At 45.2% G+C, this 18,094-nt stretch overlaps 1 protein-coding gene across 4 annotated transcripts in view; it reads right to left on the bottom strand.

Moving 5' to 3' along the window:
* The window catches only part of LOC117357294 (sphingomyelin phosphodiesterase 3-like), a 52,719-nt gene extending 45,825 nt beyond the window's left edge, over positions 1-6,894 (bottom strand). Inside the window, exon 1 of one of the 4 annotated variants that reach the window (XM_033937678.1) lies at positions 6,876-6,894. The gene's annotated coding sequence lies outside the window, so the exon portion shown is untranslated. Of the gene's footprint in view, positions 1-5,305; positions 5,436-6,089; positions 6,241-6,875 lie in introns of those variants that run through there. The other 3 variants (XM_033937682.1, XM_033937668.1, XM_033937673.1) reach the window with 3 other exon arrangements.
* Between the last annotated feature and the right edge of the window lie 11,200 nt (positions 6,895-18,094).

The following is an 18,094-nucleotide window of genomic DNA, read 5'->3' as shown; positions in this document are numbered from 1 at the left end:
TGTATGAAAAATATAATTTTTAGTAATAATCCACACATCACACAAGAGTACCTATGAAAAGGCAGCATCTTACATATTGCAGTGAGCAGTACATCAATACACCCATTGTAAAACTAAACAAACCAGACTAGTAAAGATCAGCCCTACACAGTCAATCCAAATTGAAAACCATGTCTTTCGAACACACCTTCGCCTAGTATGGAATATGTAATCACAAACTAACCCCTCTCCCTTTTACAAAATTGTAATGTGGTTTTTAGCCATGGTGGTAACAGTTCAGACTCTCATAGAATTAGGAGCAATTACCACCATGGCCGATGCTAAAAAAAAACGCTCTACAGTTTTGTAAAAGGGGGGATAAAATAGAAAAACGTAGACAAAGGTTAAATTGAACCACCAAGAAGCTGAACTCTGCATATAATGCAACACCACAGAAACAGCGATGCATCTCCCCTAAAGCAAAAAAAATAAATAAATATAATTTTTTTCTACATTGTCTTCTCTGGTTTCTGCTTTCCTCATAGTCTTGTCACTCTCTTCCTTTCATCCACTGTCTACCCTCTCTCTGCCCCTTCTATATGGCATCTTTTCTCCTTGTATTCCCCTTCCATCTCTCCCTTCACCCCTATTATTCTGGCATCCATCTTCTTCCCTTCCCTCCTTCAATGGTCTGACATCTCTCTCCTCTTCTTCCCTTCCCTCTCCCATATCCCAATGGTCTGGCATTTCACTCTCTCCTCTCCCTTCCCCCCACTTCCATCAGCATCTGTCCCCTTTCTTTCCCTCCAACCCAATTCCATCCAGTATCCTTCCCCCTTATGTCTCTCTCTCCTTTCCCTGCACACCAATTCCATCAGTATCTGCCCCCTTTCTCTTCCTCCACCACCCTTCCATACCACCCTGATCTCCTTTTTCTCCCTCTACCACCCTTCTATACTCCTCTCCCTCCAAACCAGCAAGGTCCCATGATGACTGCTTCTGTTGCCTCTGCCTCTGAAAGAAGTAAGTGACGTTGGAGGGGGTGGGGCGGCAGACACAGGGAGTTGCGGCAAGGTTCCGCAATGACTGCAGCTGCCGGTCCATCCCTTTTGACGTCACTTACGTCATCCGGAGGCAGAGGCGGCAAATGCAGTCATCGCGGGACCTTCCTGCACTTCAGTGCGGCTGCCGACTCTGCTTCAGAATAAGTACGGCAGCTGTGCTGAGGTGCAGGTGCCATTTAGAGCAGCTTGGAAAGTTCTAGATCCAGCAGGCTGTGTACCCCCCTAGGGCTGGCACCCGGGGCGGTCTGCCACTGTATGAGGGGACAAAAAATAATAGAAAGAATGGATAACTGGACCGATTTAGACATGTCATACAATTATAACCACAAAAATATGCCATAAAATGTAATTCTAAACTCAAAAGACTCCAGACGAAAAGCAGACTATAGAAAGGAAACCAGAAAAGACCAAACCCATAGTACTAAGATCCAAATGCTAAAATTGGATATGTCCATTACGAAGAGACGTGTGGATCACCGCTAATTATAACGAGTGAGTCTTTAAAATATGAGACGGTAACGGTTAGCCAGACCTGGGTCTAGGGGGAGTACACATTGTAATTCTGGGTCTAGAGGGAGTACACATTGTAATTCTGGGTCCAGCGCGAAAACACACATTGCAAATTGTACTAAAGGAGTTCAAGCAGCCCAAGCGGGAATACCCTCACAGGGTACACACATTTCCGAGTCTGGGATAGGAACACACTGTAGTTCTGGGTCTGGGGAGTCCGGGATAGGTGCACGTTATAGCTCTGGGTCTAGGGAAAGTACAAAGCATGCAAATAATGCTAAAGGTGTCCAAGTAGCTCAAGCAGGAACATCCCCACTGAGACGTAACAAACATAAAACATGGAGGGCTATGTACCGTAAACGCTCACAGTCTGGGAAACAAAATCCTGGAATTAGAAACAGAAATGAGGAATGCCGACCTGGATGTGGTGGCGATATCCGAGACCTAGCTCACGGACTCCCACAGGTGGGACATGGTCATACCGGGTTACAACTTGCTTCGCCGGGACAGGGAGGGCAAAATGGGAGGAGGTGTAGCATTATATACTAAAGATGACATTAAGGTCACCAGAATCACAGATGTCCAGTACATTGGGGAATCCCTTTGGGTAAATTTGGCCAGAGGGAAGGACAAATGCCTGTATCTTGGCGTAATATACAGACTCCCAAGACAACAGGATGTCCTAGATATGGAATTAATCGGAGATATAGAGAATATCACCTTGCGTGGGGACACAGTATTGTTAGGTGACTTCAACATGCCTGATGTGGATTGGGACACGCTTTCCTCTGCTTCCGGCAGCAGCAGGAGGCTATTAAACTTTATGAAGGGAGCAAGACTCAGGCAACTGGTGTTGGAATCAACAAGGGATCAGGCAATACTGGACCTGATACTTACCAATGGAGAAAGTGTCACAGAGGTCTCGGTGGGCGACACATTGTCCTCCAGTGACTACAACATGGTATGGTTCAATCTCAGGAAAGGTTTCACTAAATCTACCACACTGACCAAGGTCCTCAAATTCAAGGACACAAACTTCAAAGAAATGGGAGACTTCGTTCACCAGGCGCTACAAAGCCAAGCAGAAACCAATAACATGGAAGAAATGTGGTCGACTTTGAAAGCCACCATATAGGAAGCAACAAACTGCTATGTTAAATCAGAAAGTAAACGGCGAAGGAACAATAAGCCACAGTGGTTCTCTGCGGAGATTTCGGACCTCATCAAGAAGAAGAAAAAATCATTAATCTCTTACAAACAATCAGGGAAACAGGACTCTAGAGAAGTCTATCTGGCCAAGTCAAAAGCCGTCAAAACAGCAGTTAGGGAGGCCAAATTCGCATGGAGGAGTCACTAGCGAAGAACATCCAGAAAGGAGATAAATCCTCTTTCAGGTATATCAGTGATAGAAATAAGAACTCAGGCGGGATAGTACGTCTTAGGAAACCAGACGGAGACTATGTAGAAACGGTCTCGGAAAAAGCCCAACTGTTAAATGAATACTTCTGCTCAGTCTTCACCCGCGAGGCGCCGGGATTCGGCCCTCAGCTACAGACAAGGGTTGACCCGTTTAGTAATTTCAAGTTTACATCCAACGGTGTCTACTGCAAGCTGTCAAAGCTTAAGGTTAACAAAGCAATGGGGCCTGACAACCTACACCCCAGGGTGCTCAGGGAGTTGTGTGATGTCTTGGCGGAACTGCTATCCCGCCCCAAATTTCTTCCATTCATTTTTCATGTACACATAATATTTTCATATTAATTCATAATGGTAACCTTAAAATTTTTAAAAACTACAAAGTACACTATACGCAGAGAAAATGTTAATTATCATTTGGGGTTTTCAAAGATGTCAAGGCACATGACTTTCAAATATGCAATGTCACTTCAGTAACTATAGAAAAATAGACAAATATAGTGCAAAATATAGACAGCAGATAGAAATTCTCAAAACTGACAGGTTTTGATCACTAAATTGAAAATAAAATCATTTTTCTTACCTTTGCTGTCTGGTGATTTCATAAGTCTCTGGTTGTGTTTCCTTCTTACTGTGTATCCTTTCTTTCATTTCTTTCTTACTGCACCCTGGCTCAACAATTGTTCCTTTCTATTCCCTCCCTCCTTCCTTCCTATGTCCTTAGTGCCCCAGTGCCTCCTTCCTATGTCCTTAGTGCCCCCAGTGCCTCCTTCCCATGTCCATAGTGCCCCCCAGTGCCTCTGTCCTGTGTCCCTAGTGCCCTCAGTGCCTCCTTCCCATGTCCATAGTGCCCCCAATGCCTCCTTCCCATGTCCATAGTGCCAATGCCTCCTTCCCATGTCCATAGTGCCCTCAATGCCTCCTTCCCATGTCCATAGTGCCCCAGTGCCTGTCCTGTGTCCTTAGTGCCCCCAGTGCCTCCTTCCCATGTCCATAGTGCCCCCAATGCCTCCTTCCCATGTCCCTAGTGCCCCTAGTGCCTCCTTCCTATGTCTTCTCTTGCCTTTGTCCCTCCCCCGAAGCCAGCCTGCCTACTTCCTTCCCTCTCTCCAGTGCCTGATTCAAACCCCACCCCCACCCGCAGATTTAACCCCCCTGCGATTCAACCCTCCCCCCGAGGATTCAACATCCCCCACCCGCAGATTCAACCCCCCCCCCCCGTGGATTCAAACCCACGCCTGCCTGTGTACTGCCGCTGGCTGCCAGTCTGCCTCCCTGCTGCGCCGATTGAAACGCTGGGCCGCTGCTTCTTGGCTTCTTCCCGATGTCAATTTTGACGTCGGAGAGGAAGTTCAGGCCAGCCAATTGCTGCCTGACTGGCCTGGAACTTCCTCTCAGACGTTAGAATTGATGTCGGGGTGAAGGCTGGTTGGCCTGGCGCTTCTGCATCAGGAAACAGGGAGAACTTGGGGCGGAGACAGTTTGCAGGCTTGTTCCCCGATGACGACAGAAGTGGCTTGGGGCAGGGAGACAGAAAGAAAGACAGAGAAAAAAAAGAAGGGGGCAGGGAGAAAGAAAGGGGAGGGGGCAGTGAGAGAGGATGAAAAAGTTGGCGGAGGGAATGAGGTCTGGAAGCATACAGCAGGCTGAAAGAAGGGAAGAAATATTGGATGCACAGTCAGAAGAAGAAAGTGCAATCAGAGATGAAATCACCAGAAAACAAAGGTAGGAAAAATGATTTTATTTTCAATTTAGTGATCAAAATGTGTCTGTTTTGAGAATTTATACCTGCTGTCTATATTTTGCACTATGGCTCCTTTTTACTAAACCACAATAGCGGTTTTTAACGCAGGGAGCCTATGAGTGTCGAGAGCAGCGCGGGGCATTCAGCGCAGCTCCCTGTGGTTTAGTAAAAAGGGAGGGGGTATATTTGTCTATTTTTGTATAGTTGTTATTGAGGTGACATAGCATAAAGTCATCTTCCTTGACCTCTTTGAAAACTCACGGAATATAAATGATAATTAAAATTTTCTCTGTGTACAGTGTACTTTGTGTTTTTTTAAATTGTTGGTAGATCATTTTGACTTGGTCATTTTAAAAGTAGCTCGCAAGCCCAAAAAGTGTGGGCACCCCTGTACTAGGGGTCTGATATTAATATACAGTATATAATATACAGTTTATCGGTTACAATTTACCATAGATACCCTAACACTACAAGTATTCCTAATTTGACACATATGGACAGTTTACAGGTTAGATTTGCCATAGTTACAGTGCAAAATATTACAATGTAAGTTTTCCTTACGTGACACATACTGCATTATCCAGAAACCTACTTCTCACTCCCAGCTGTCTGTCTGTCCCCAGATCCAAGTCCATCAATGTCTAGGGGAGAGCAGATGGGTGGGCAGACTGGAAAGGCCATATGGGCTGTTTTTGCCCCACGCTGGCCTCTACAGGGATACTTGTACTCCACACAGACCAGGAAGGTGTAACATGAAAGCCAGAGCTCAAATCCTAGTGTCCCAAGTCATTTCATCCCTCTGGGAACAGGGAAAGTTGTGCTGTATCCGAGCCTAACTCACCTTGAGTTGCCCTGAATAAAGCCAGTCCTGTGAATAAATAAATGGCAAGATCTACTTATGAGAGGAGATAGAGGTGGTGGGAGGCTGCAGAGACCTTCCTCTTCCTGCTCCTGTGAAACAAACCCCACAGGCAGCTCCTCTCCTATGTGGAAAGTAAACCAGCACAAGAATTCAAATTCACATGCCAGGGAACGTCCCTTTCAAGTGTGAATCCAGCTCTTCTGTATCCCAAACTGCCCAGTGCAGAACAGAGAAAGCAGCCCAGACAGAGCCACATCCCAGACTCGGATCTTCCTCCCTCTATCATTGATGTGGTCTCCAGGTCCCAGCCATTGCCTCCCTCTACTACAAGGGAGGAGCTGGGGAACTGAGCAGGTGAAGGGTGTTCAGACACAACCCCTTCCTCACAGAGACAGGGCAGGAGTCTCATTATTACCCTTTCCCAGGGGGTTACAGAGGCAAAAACCTCCTTATTAACCCTTTGTCAGGCAGGATCTCAGCATTAGCAGAAGCTGGAGAAGTAAAAGTGACTCACCGGAGCTGGAACCCAAGAGGAAGTGAGTTGCACCACAGGTATTAATCAGACGAACCCAGGAAGTAAAATTCAAGGGACTCTCTGAGCCTTTGGGGCTGCTCCTCCCCCCTCCGTCTCTTTCTCTTCTCAAGGTTCTGCCCACCTCTCTTCTCTCCTCCTTTCCCAATGTCTCTGTCCCTCCCCCCTCAGTCTTTCTCTTTTCTCAGGGCTCTGCCCACCTCCCTCCTCTCCTCCTCCCCCAGTGTCTGTCCCTCCCCCTCAGTCTCTCTCTGTTCTCAGGGCTCTGCCCACCTCCCTTCTCTCCTCCTTCCCCCAATGTCTGTCCCTCCCCCACAGTTTCTTTCTATTATCAGGGCTCTGCCCATCTCCCTTCTCGCCTCTTTCTCCAGTGTTTGTCCCTTCCGCCTCTGTCTCTCTCTGTTCTCAGGGCTCTGCCCACCTCCCTTCTCTCCTCCTTCCCCAGTATCTCTGTCCCTCCCCCCTCAGTCTATTTCTATTATCAGGGCTCTGCCCACCTCCCTTCTCTCCTCCTTCCCCAGTGTCTGTCCCTCCCCCCACTGTCTTTTTTTATTCTCAAGGTTATGCCCACATCCCTTCTCCATCCACAGTGTCTCTATCTCTCCCCCCTCAGTCTCTATTCTTAGGGCTCTGCCCCCTTCCCTCCTCCTTCCCCAGTATCTCTGTCCCTCCCTCCTCAGTCTCTTTTCTCAGGGCTCTGCCCACCTCCCTCCTCTCCCAGTGTCTGTTCCTCCCCCTCAGTCTCTCTATTATCAGGGCTCTGCTCACCTCCCTTCTCGCCTCTTTCTCCAGTTTTGTCTCTTCCGCCTCTGTCTCTCTGTTCTCAGGGCTCTGCTCACTCCCTTCTCTCCTCCTTCCCCCAGTGTCTGTCCCTCCCCCTCAGTTTCTTTCTATTCTCATGGCTCTGTCCACCTCCCTTCTCTCCTCCTTCCCTAGTATCTCTGTCCCTCCCCCTTCTGTCTTTCTATTCTCAGGGCTGTCCACCTCCCTTCTCTCCTCCTTCCCTGATATCTCTGTCCCTGCCCCCTCTGTCTCTTTCTATTCTCAGGGCTCTGCCCATTTCCCTTCTCCTGTCTGTTCCTCCTCCTTCTCTAATGTTTGCTTATCTTCAGTTTAAGAAAAGTTACTGCTCTGAGAATTTGCACAGAAGTGATTAATTATGAAGAGAGAAAAAGATGCAGCTCCTGGACTTGAGCACACCAGATTTCGGTTTTTATTTAATGCCTAAGATAGTCTTTGCTCATTTTAGGAAAGATGCATCCTCATTGATATCTTAATGTTTTGCAGCGTTTTTTTTTTGGTCTGGCTCACTTTGTTTCTGTTTAGAGAGAGTCGGGGTTTTGCACCTGTGATCCAAGGCAGGCATTTCTTTGAATCTGTTGCAGCGCACCTTGTTCTCTTTTGTAATGTCAGATGCACAAAACTCACCATATGTTTAACAATCATCCCTAAATCAGAGAGTGGTGGAAAACTGGAACACTCTTTCAGAGGCTGTCATAGGGGAAAACACCCTCCAGGGATTCAAGACAAAGTTAGATGAGTTCCTGTTGAACTGGAACGTACGCAGGTAGGGCTGGTCTCAGTTAGGCCACTGGTCTTTGACCTAGGGGCCAATGCGGAAGCAGGCTGCTGGGCACAATGGACCACTGGTCTGACCCAGCAGTGGCAATTCTTATGTTTTTATAACCAGTTTTAACTGGGATCCTGGGATACACTAGGAAAGGGCCTAAGGCTCTGATTGATTCAGGTGCCAAAGGCCCTTTCTATGGGAGAGGCCTTAGCTGCCTGAACCAGAGTCTTAGGCCCCTCCCAGTGCATCCCAGGATACACTGGGAAGAAGAAGGACCACCATTTTGAAGATGTGGTAATCCCTCCTGCTGAGCTTCAATTTAGATGTATGGGGGGGTTAGGGTTCCAGGGGGGCCCTGGCAGCAGGAGGGAGTGGACATCCCTCCTGCCACTCTTCAATTTAGAGGTACAGGAGGGTCACAGGTTGGGGGGGTCCCTCCTGCTAATCTTCAGTTTAAAGGTGGGAGGTCAGGGTGCAGGGGGGAACTGGGTAGCCAAGACAGGATTGAGTGGGCATCACTCCTGATAATCTTCAATTTAAAGGTGGTGAGTGTAGGGGGGGGACCGGGTAGCCAAGACAAGAGGGAATGGGCATCCCTCCTTCTAATCTTTAAAGTTGGAGGGTTTGCAGGGGGGGGGCAGCAGCAAGAGGAAGTGGGTATCATTTCTACCGATCTTCAATATAAAGGTGGGGGGTCTAAGTGGCAGAGGCTGGAGGGAGTGGGCTTTCTCCTGCTGATTTTTTTTTTTTTTTTAGTTCGAGGGAGTCTCTGCACAAATTTTTTTTTTTGGGGGGGGGGGGGACGTGTGTGTGTGTGTGTGTGTGTTACACATGCACATCTTGTGTCTATTAAAAAAACCAAAACTCCTCTTCCTGCCCCAAACAGCTGAGTAGCAAGAGGCTGCTTCAGGTCTTCCCCTGATGACTTGGCACATGTGTCAGTCGTTTTTGCCAATGACTGATCAGATTGGATTACAGCATACTTCTGCAAAAATCATTTGCATATGAAATTGTTGCAACATTGATTGCTGTTTTCAAATTGGATAATTTACCGCCACCACAGCGAACCACAGGATTTAACGGTGATTTTAGAGCATCTCATCTTTAGTCATAGAAACATGATGGCAGATAAAGGCCAAATGGCTCATCCGCAATAACCATTACCTATTTCTTTCTCTCTCTGACAGATCCCACGTGCCTATCCCAGGCCCTTTTGAATTCAGACACAGTCTCTGTCTCCACCACCTTTTCCGGGAGACTAGTCCTCACGTATCTACCACCCTTTCTGTAAAAAAAGTACAGTATTTCCTTAGATTACTCCGGAGCCTATCACCTCTTAACTTTATCCTATGCGCTCTCATTGTGGAATTTCCTTTCAAATGAAAGAGACTCAACTCATGCGCATTTACATTACGTAGGTATTTAAACGTCTCTATCATATCTCCGCTCTCCCGCTTTTACTCCAAAGTATACAGATTGAGATCTTTAAGTCTGTCCCCATATGCCTTATGATGAAGACCACGTACCATTTTATTAGCCTTTCTCTGGACCGACTCCATCCTTTTTTATATCTTTTTGAAACTGTGGCCTCCAGAATTGCACACAATATTCTAAATGAGATCTCACCAAAGTCTTATACAGGGAAATCAATACTTCCTTTTTCCTACTGGCCATATCTCTCCCTATGCAACCTAGAATCATCCTAGAAAGGCCTGGTGAAGCTTGAAAAATGGTCTGAAATTTGGTAGCCAAAATTTAATGCTAAGAAATGCAAGGTCATTCATTTGGGCTGCAAAAACCTGAGGGAAGGGTACAGTTTATTAATAATAATAATAATTTATTTTTATACTAGTGTTTCAGCCTGTTACATTAACGGGTGCTAGTAAAGCCTCCTTCCCTCACATGTCCCCTATTTTCAGCCCCAGCTCCAAACCCATTTTTACCTCCCAGCCCCCTTCTCCCATCTTTTCCCTTTCAGCCCCAGCCTCTTTTTCTCACCAGCAGCATTTCTCTCCCCACTCCACTTCCCTGTGCAGTAGCAGCAGAAGCATACCCTCCCCTCCATTTTCCTGTGCAGCAGCATTTCCCTCCCCCAACCCACTTTCCTGTGCAGTAGCACCTCTTCCATGCTCCCCCTGTCCCTGTTCCCTGCTCCCCCGGTCCAGCAGCACCTCTTCCCTGCTCCCCCATTCCAGCAGCACCTCTTCCCTGTTCCCCCTGTCCCTGTTCCCCCTATCCAGCAGCACCTGTTCTCTACTCCCCCTGTCCCTCTTCCCTGCTCCCCTGGTCCAGCAGCACCTCTTTCCTGCTCCCGTGGTCCCTCTTCCCTTCTCCCCTGGTCTAGAAGCTTCTTTTCCCTGCTCCCCCCCTCACTGCCTTCCATACTTTGTCCCTCCCGCACCCTCCGAAGCCAACCTGCCTGCCAGCCATCCCCCTGTGCAGCAGAACCCTCTCCCCCCAACACCACTATCACCACCGTGCAGCCGACCCCACTGAGCCTCCCACAACCAGACGACCGTCAAACCTACTTGCTCCAGCAGCGGCTGTATCACACTAAAGACGCTGCTTCGCGGGCTTCCCATGCTCTGATTCTGTATCATTATATCTTTAATTTTGTCATTGGGAGTTACTAAGAAAAATTTTATTATTCTGAGTTTAATTTCAATTTAAAAGAATCCATCCATAGTTCAATCTGCTTTAAAATAGTTGATAGTGAGTTTGTAAACTCAGATGACAAATGGATTAGCAGGATGGCTAGGGGTGAAGAACTTATTTGCACTACAGAAGAGCGGGACTTAGGTGTGATTGTAGGTGATGATCTTAAGGTGGCCAAACAGGTTGAAAAGGTGACAGCAAAAGCTAGGATGCTAGGTTGCATAGGGAGAGGTATAGCCAATAGGAAAAAGGAAGTATTGATGCCCCTGTATAAGACTTTGGTGAGATCTCATTTAGAATATTGTGTGCAATTCTGGAGGCCACACCTTCAAAAAGATATAAAAAGGATGAAGTCATAAGGCATATGGGGACAGACTTAAATCTGTTTACTTTGGAGGAAAGGCAGGAGAGAGGAGATATGATAGAGATGTTTAAATACTTACATAATGTAAATGCGCATGAGTCAAGCTCTGGAATGATAGGGCATAGGATGAAGTTAAGAGGTGATAGGCTCTGGAGTAATCTATGGAAATACTTTTTTACAGAAACGGTGGTAGTTGCATGGAACAGTCTCCCCGAAGATGTGGTGGAAACAGAGACTGTGTCTGAATTCAAGAGGGCCTGGGATAGGCACGTGGGATCTCTCGGAGAGAGAGAGATAATGGTTACTGCGGATGAGCCATTTGGCCTTTATCTGCCATCATGTTTCTATGTAATGCACTTTTCCTGAACCAGCTGCTGTTTAGTGCATGTTTAGCTTACGCATCTCATCCTTTCACAGCTTCTCACTTCTCAGTCTCCTCTACAGGTAATACAGCATTTGGAATTTAGGACAATACTAGATGGACTTTACAGTTTATGACCCAGGTGAAAGTGAATGCAAAAAAGTTTTTGTGTGTGTGTGTGTGGGGGGGGTAGCTCTGGTCCGCAAATACATGAACACAACTGCACAAATGGGGAATATTGATTACAATTGATGCAACTGTGGATAGGCAAAGTCACTCATTGTGAACGCACGAATAGCAAGAACGGACTGTAATACATTCCCACCCAGTGATTCTTGGGCTCACTTAGTTGTGGGGGTTGGTTGATAGATTCAAACCATGAGCAGAAAAATCTAAAAATTATCTTCTTGTTGCTTGTTTTTGTTTTCTTCCCAGTTTTACTCCTTCTTCCCTCCAACCTGATCCTCTTCTCAGCCTATCAACCACCTGCTCTTTGAATCTCACAGTTTCTCTCTCTCTGTTCTTATCTGTTTCTCTTTCTTCAGCCAATTCTAATCTAATCTAATCTGGGATTTGTGAGTGCACTAAGCCTACAAAGGTTCAAGGCAACTTACTGTACAGTTTATGGAGAACAGTGCAAGGGTGCTTTAGAGATACATGCATTACCTTTGGGATTCTTTGAGGCAGAGATTGTCGTACTGTGTAATTAAAGAGATAATTTGATATAGCTCAGAGGTGCTTTAGGAAGTACATTACATGAACATTTAGGGGAGGATAACCAATATAGCCAAGAAAGCTAATATAGTTTAATGAGGTAGATAGTCTGTTACAGTCATTGACTAGTGGTTAGTTGTACTTGACGCCATGGCGGCAATAGGATGAACTGTGTTTCCTGGGTCCATTTCTTGGAAGTCTATTGCATTTAAGTCTTGTTCAGCGCTGATGGATATTGGGATTAGTTGTTGGTAGAGTTTATGGAATTGAAAAGAAAGGTCATTAGTTTCTTGTGAAATGTGGAGCAATTAGATTCAGATCTGATGGTTGTCGGGAAGTCGTTTCATGCTTTCACACTAGTGAATGTGAACATGGAGTGGCGTATGTGTTTGTACTTGAGTTTTTGGGAGGTTCAGCTGTATTTAGGGTTGCCAGATGTCCGGATTTCCCCAAACAGGTTCTCTTTTTGAAGACTTGTCAGAAGACCGGGCGGCTTTTCAATTTAACAACTTTTGTCGGGGAAACCAGACATCTAGTAACCCTACAGCAGCTCAACCTATTCAGAGTCCTCCTTCTCCCCATGTGCACCTATCCAGAAGTAAAACCCAGATGTCTCAATCCGTCCTCCTTTTTCTAGATCCATATGGAAACCCAAAGTAGATCCTGGATTTTCTACATGTAGAAATGTTCCAGCAGTTGGTAATGGACTTGGTACTTACGAATGGGGAGAGTGTTTGTGATGTTATAGTAGGTGATCACCCGGCCTTCAATGATCAGCAGATGTTGTGGTTTAATGTCGAGACAGGTGCAGAGAACATTTAATGTTTTAACTTTTCACAGATGGGATTGCAGGCTAAGTTAGTACGTAGGTGGGTTGGAGTGGATCGCAGTAGTCAGCTTGGCCACAGATCTGTCAGGTGACAGCAGAACCTTTGATACAGGTAGGGAGTCTTGTTGAAAGACAGGCATGGGGAGGTGGGAAATAGGAAGACGGGACAACCAGAGACAGAGTAAACTCTGTCTGTGATAACCATTTCATTTCCTCTAACAAGGATCAGGCACAGGACTAGAACTAATGAGTTCCCACCCCACTAATGGAACAAGTGAACAGGGCCCCAGTTTTGTACTGGAAATGTTTCAGAAGCGGGTGAGCATCCATCACAAGGAAGGTTGAAAAGCCCTATACATAAAAGAAGGAATTGAGTCTACCAGAGAGAACACGCCAGAAACGAAAAATAAGGTAGAGTCTCTATGGGCCAAAATTCTGGGGACAAAAGGAACAGAAACGAAGATTGGCATCTACTACCGACCCCCAGGGCAGTCCGAAGAAATTGATAGAGAGATGACGGATGAGATTAAATGCAAGGGAGGCAGCACAGTTATCATGGGTGACTTCAATTATCCAGAGATAGACGGGAACCTAGGCATCTCTGGCTGCAGTAGGGAGACCAAGTTCCTGGATGCTATAGGCGATTGCTTCCTGGAACAACTTGTCAAGGAAAATACGAGAGGAAATGCAATTCTGGACTTAATTCTAAATAGACTACGAGGACCGACGCAAGGTGTAGAAGTAGAAGGGACACGGAAGCAGTGATCACAATATGATCCATTTCGACCTGGACACGGGGGCAAAACATCGATCCAGAACGTTGACCACGGCACTGAACTTCCGAAAAGGGAATTACGAAGGGATGAGACTCATAGTGGGAAAGAAGATTCAGAGGATAAGCACTGTAAAAACGCTAAAGCAAGCATGGTCCCTTTTCAAGGACACGATCACTGAAGTGCAAAATCTATATATACCGTGTATCACCAAGGGATCCAAGAGGAAAAAGAAAAGGAACCGTCATGGCTCACTGTAGCTGTGAAGGAAGCAATCAGAGACAAGAAGACTTTGTTTAAGGAATGGAAAAGGTCAAAAAGGGACGAAAATTGGAAAAATCACAAACAACATCAAAGCAGGCGCCACAAGGCGGTAAGAAGAGCCAAAAGAGACTATGAGGAAAAAATAGCCAAAGAGGCGAAAAACTTCAAGCCGTTCTTTTGATATATTAAGGGGAAACGACCTGCGAAGGAAGCGGTGGGGCCGTTGGATGACCATGGAATAAATGAGTGCTAATGGAGGATAAAGCCATCGCCGACAAACTGAACACATTTTTTGCGTCTGTGTTTACCGAAGAGGATATACAAAACATACCGGAAGCCGACAGACTATACGCAGGAAACGAGGACAGAAAACTGACAGGATTGACGATCAGCCTAGAAGAGGTATGAACGCAGATTGATAGGCTTAAAAATGATAAATCCCCGGGACCGGATGGCATCCATCCAAGGGTAATCAAGGAACTGAAAGGGGCTAGAGCTGAACTGCTTCAACTAATAGCCAATCGGTTGATCAAATCAGGAAGGATTTCGGAAGACTGGAAAGTGGTGAATGTCACGCCGATTTTCAAGAAAGGTTCAAGAGGAGATCCTGGAAACTACAGATAGGTGAGTCTGACCTCAGTACCGGGAAAGATGGTTGAGGCGCTCATAAAGGACCATGTCAGCATAGCTATTGCTATAATCAGCATTTTCAGTTGGCATAACTAATGTCAGCAAAGGCCTATGGGAAATTATATCAATCTGACTCTGGAATGTTGATGCAGATAGATCACATACAGTAAGCATCCAGGCAGATTGTTTCATACAGCTCTAAAGACAGTTTCAAATAGCCCTAATTAAATCATGATTACAAACCAACTTGCAGCTAAGAGGGGCAAAGTGGTGCTAAGAAGATGTGTTAATGTCTGATGCTTAGGATATTCAATGGGTCCAGGTGCACAGATAACTAAGATTAATCAGAAACTATTGTCGAGAGAGAGATCCAAGATGGCGACGGAGTAAGTCGCGTCGGTGAGAGGCTCCTGCATAATTGGCAAAAGATTCACTTACTTGCTTTTTCTTCTACTTTTGCAATGCCGAAGCGCAGGGGAAAACAGAGGGGCGTTCTTCCAACTTTCTCTGCCTCTTCGCCGTCGATGCAGACGGCGATCACCAACTTTGCCGTCCCAGTTGGAGCGGGCGTATCTGCAGATCGAGGGGGGCAGACCTCGATCTTGGAGGGCGAGACTTCGCTCAGCCCGATGGGACCTGGAGTTCCTCCTCGCCCCGGGACGGTGTTGGAAACGTTGTTTGCAGCACAGGAAGCTCCGGAGTTGATTCCTCCGGCGGTGCTGCAGATTTCCCCTCTGACCTCGGATGAGATGCACAGCTTGCCGGCTCATTTGCAGCCGACAGTGAAGAATGGAGGAACAGAAACCTGTAATGCTACAGAGAAGGAGAAGGTGGAATCTAGTGGAGTGATTCCTGGTTCAACTTTGCTTCCTCCTTTGATAAGACCTGATGTTATAGACATGGAGGCTATTTGGAGTGGCTTGGAATCATTGTATAAGGTATGCTCTCAATTCGTCACTTCAGCCCAGAGTACTAACATACAGCTTAAGACGTTTGAAGAGAAACTTCAAAAACAATCCGATAGAATAGACAAATTGGAAAAATCTGTGACTCAAGCAAAAGCTTCAATTAATTTACAACTGAAGGATAAAAATTTACTTGTTAGAAAATTGGAAAATTTGGAAAATGCTAATAGGAGTCTGAACCTTAGACTTTTAAATTTTCCTATTTCCAAACTCCAATCGGCAAGAGAACTGTTTCATTCCTTCTTGAGATCAATACTTAAATTTCCTGAAAACAATTTACCACCGTTACATAAATCATATTATTTAAATATTCCTAAAGAGGATAAAGGAAAAGGAACCGTAGCAGGAGATTTAGATCTCACAGCTATCTTGGAAACATCTCAACAAGAAGAAGAAATTATGGGAAGAGCAACCTTATTGGTAACCTTTGTTTTTCATCAAGACAAGGAAGCAGTTCTTCGTCTATTCTATAAGACTGATAATTCAGAATTTTATGGTTCAAAAGTCTTAATTTTTCCTGATGTATCAAAATGGACTCAAGATAGACGAAAGAAATTTTTAACTTATCGTCAGTCAATTTTGAGTATAGGAGCAACTTATCACTTACGTTTTCCCTGCAAATGCTGTGTTACCTACCAGAATAATAGATATATATTTTATGAACCTGATCAGTTGAAATTTTTCCTTGAGGGTAAGGCAGCTGGTTAAGCTTCAATTCCCTCCATGCCTTTTCTAATAACCAGGATGATAATTTAATGTAATCCAACTGTTTGATCTCCTAATTTAATTTGAATGAATATTTCTTGAAAAACCAACTTCCCTTGGAGGTGTAGGATCTTCTCTCCCTAGTTGGTGGACTATGAACTTAGTTAAATTTGTTAAATTTGTGATCTACAATTTATGTTATGTTTCTTCTTAAATGTTTATTTCTATTACATTGTTGTTTAACAATTTGTAAAACTATAAACAAATAAAAAAAAAAAAAAAGAAACTATTGTCAGAGGCATACTGGAAATTACATTTGACTTCAGCCTATTCTTCTTCTGTCTAGCACAAGTTTACTACGGATGGGGATGTTTAACTTCTATTGAAGCTCAATAGATTTTAGAGTAAGTTTCCAAACTATAAAAGCCCCCTCGCAACATCACCCCCTTCTTCTTGTTCATCTTGCTCTCTACCTGAAGCTTGGGACCTCACCCTCCCCACCCCCCTATTTCTCTCTCTCTCTCTTTCTTTGTATGTTCTCTCTCATTCACAAGAACACAGAAGCAGTTTCTGTAATTGTAACTTTTATGAATCCTACTTTTCTGTAAGCCTATTTCTATAATATATTCTTTATGCAATCACCTCTGGCCGTGCTTCTTATTTGAGTCTGCTTACTGGTGAATCTTCTGTGAAGGTATTGAACTCGGGACCTGGCGTTTGTAAGGGCGCCTAACATAACCCCCACAACCTAACATTGTGGGGCCACTACCAATCCTTACAGATCACATTATTGATCACTGTAAGGTTGTTAGCGCCCCCACAATATTAGGTTGTAGGGGTTATGTGAGGCACCCTTACAAACGCCAGGTCCCGAGTTCAATACCTTCACAGAAGATTCACCAGGAAGCAGACTCAAATAAGAAGCACAGCCAGAAGTGATGGCATAAAGAATATATTATAGAAATAGGCTTACAGAAAAGTAATACTCATAAGCATTACAATTAAGGAGAGAGCAAAGAAGTTTCCCTGCCTTACAGAGTCCAGAGAGAAGCGTGAAGTTCCAGGGAGAGGCAGAGAGAGAGAAAGGAGGATGGGGGTGATGGTCTAAGCTTCGGGTTCCAGCGATAGGCAAGAGAGGGGGGTGATGCAAGAAGAGCCTTTTATAGCTTGGAAACTTATTCTAAATATAGAATCTATTGAACTTCAATAGAAGTTAAGCATCCCCATCCTTAGTAAACTGTGCTAGACAGGAGAAGAATAGACTGAAGTCAAATGTAATTTCCAGTATGCTTCTGACAATGACTGTGCACCTGGATCCATTGTATATCCTAAGCTATCCATCCTAAGAATCAGACATTAACACATCTTCTTAGCACCTCTTCAGCCCTCTTAGCTGCAAGTTGGTTTGTTACCTTTTAAGCATGATTTAATTAGGGCTGTTAGAAACAGTCTGCCTGGATGCTTTCTATATGTGAATTCTGTGCATGAGCATTCAGGGTCTATCTGCATCCACATCCCAGAGTCAGATTAATATAATTTCCCACAGGCCTTTGCTGACATTGGTTAGGGCAACCAAAAATGCTTATTGCTAGCAATAGCTATGCTGACAATCACCTTGATGGACACAATCTGATGAGGACCAGCCAGCATGGCTTCAGCAATGGAAGATCTTGCTTGACGAACTTGCTGCACTTCTTCAAGGGAGTAAACAGGCAGGTAGACAAGGGCGAGCTGGTTGACATTGTATATCTGGATTTTCAGAAGGCGTTCGACAAGGTCCCACATGAATGACTACTTCGAAAAATTGCGAGCCATGAAATCGAGGGTGAAAAACTCATGTGGATTAAAAACTGGTTGGTGGATAGGAAAGAGAGTGGGGATAAATGGACAATACTCTGACTGGAAAAGCATCACGGGTGGAGTGCCGCAGGGTTTGGTGCTTGGACCTGTGCTCTTCAACATATTTATAAACGACCTGGAAATTGGTACGACGAGCGAAGTGATTAAATTTGCATTCGATATGAAGTTATTCAGAGTGGCCATGGTACACCCCCACCTGGAATACTGCATCCAGCACTGGTCGACATACATGAAGAAGGACACAGTACTACTTGAAAGGGTCCAGAGAAGAGCGACTAAAATGGTTAAGGGGCTGGA

This window comes from Geotrypetes seraphini, chromosome 1 (assembly GCF_902459505.1).
Source record: "Geotrypetes seraphini chromosome 1, aGeoSer1.1, whole genome shotgun sequence".
NCBI classification, from domain to species: Eukaryota; Metazoa; Chordata; class Amphibia; order Gymnophiona; family Dermophiidae; genus Geotrypetes; species Geotrypetes seraphini.
This window is presented reverse-complemented; position numbering and strand designations above follow the sequence as displayed.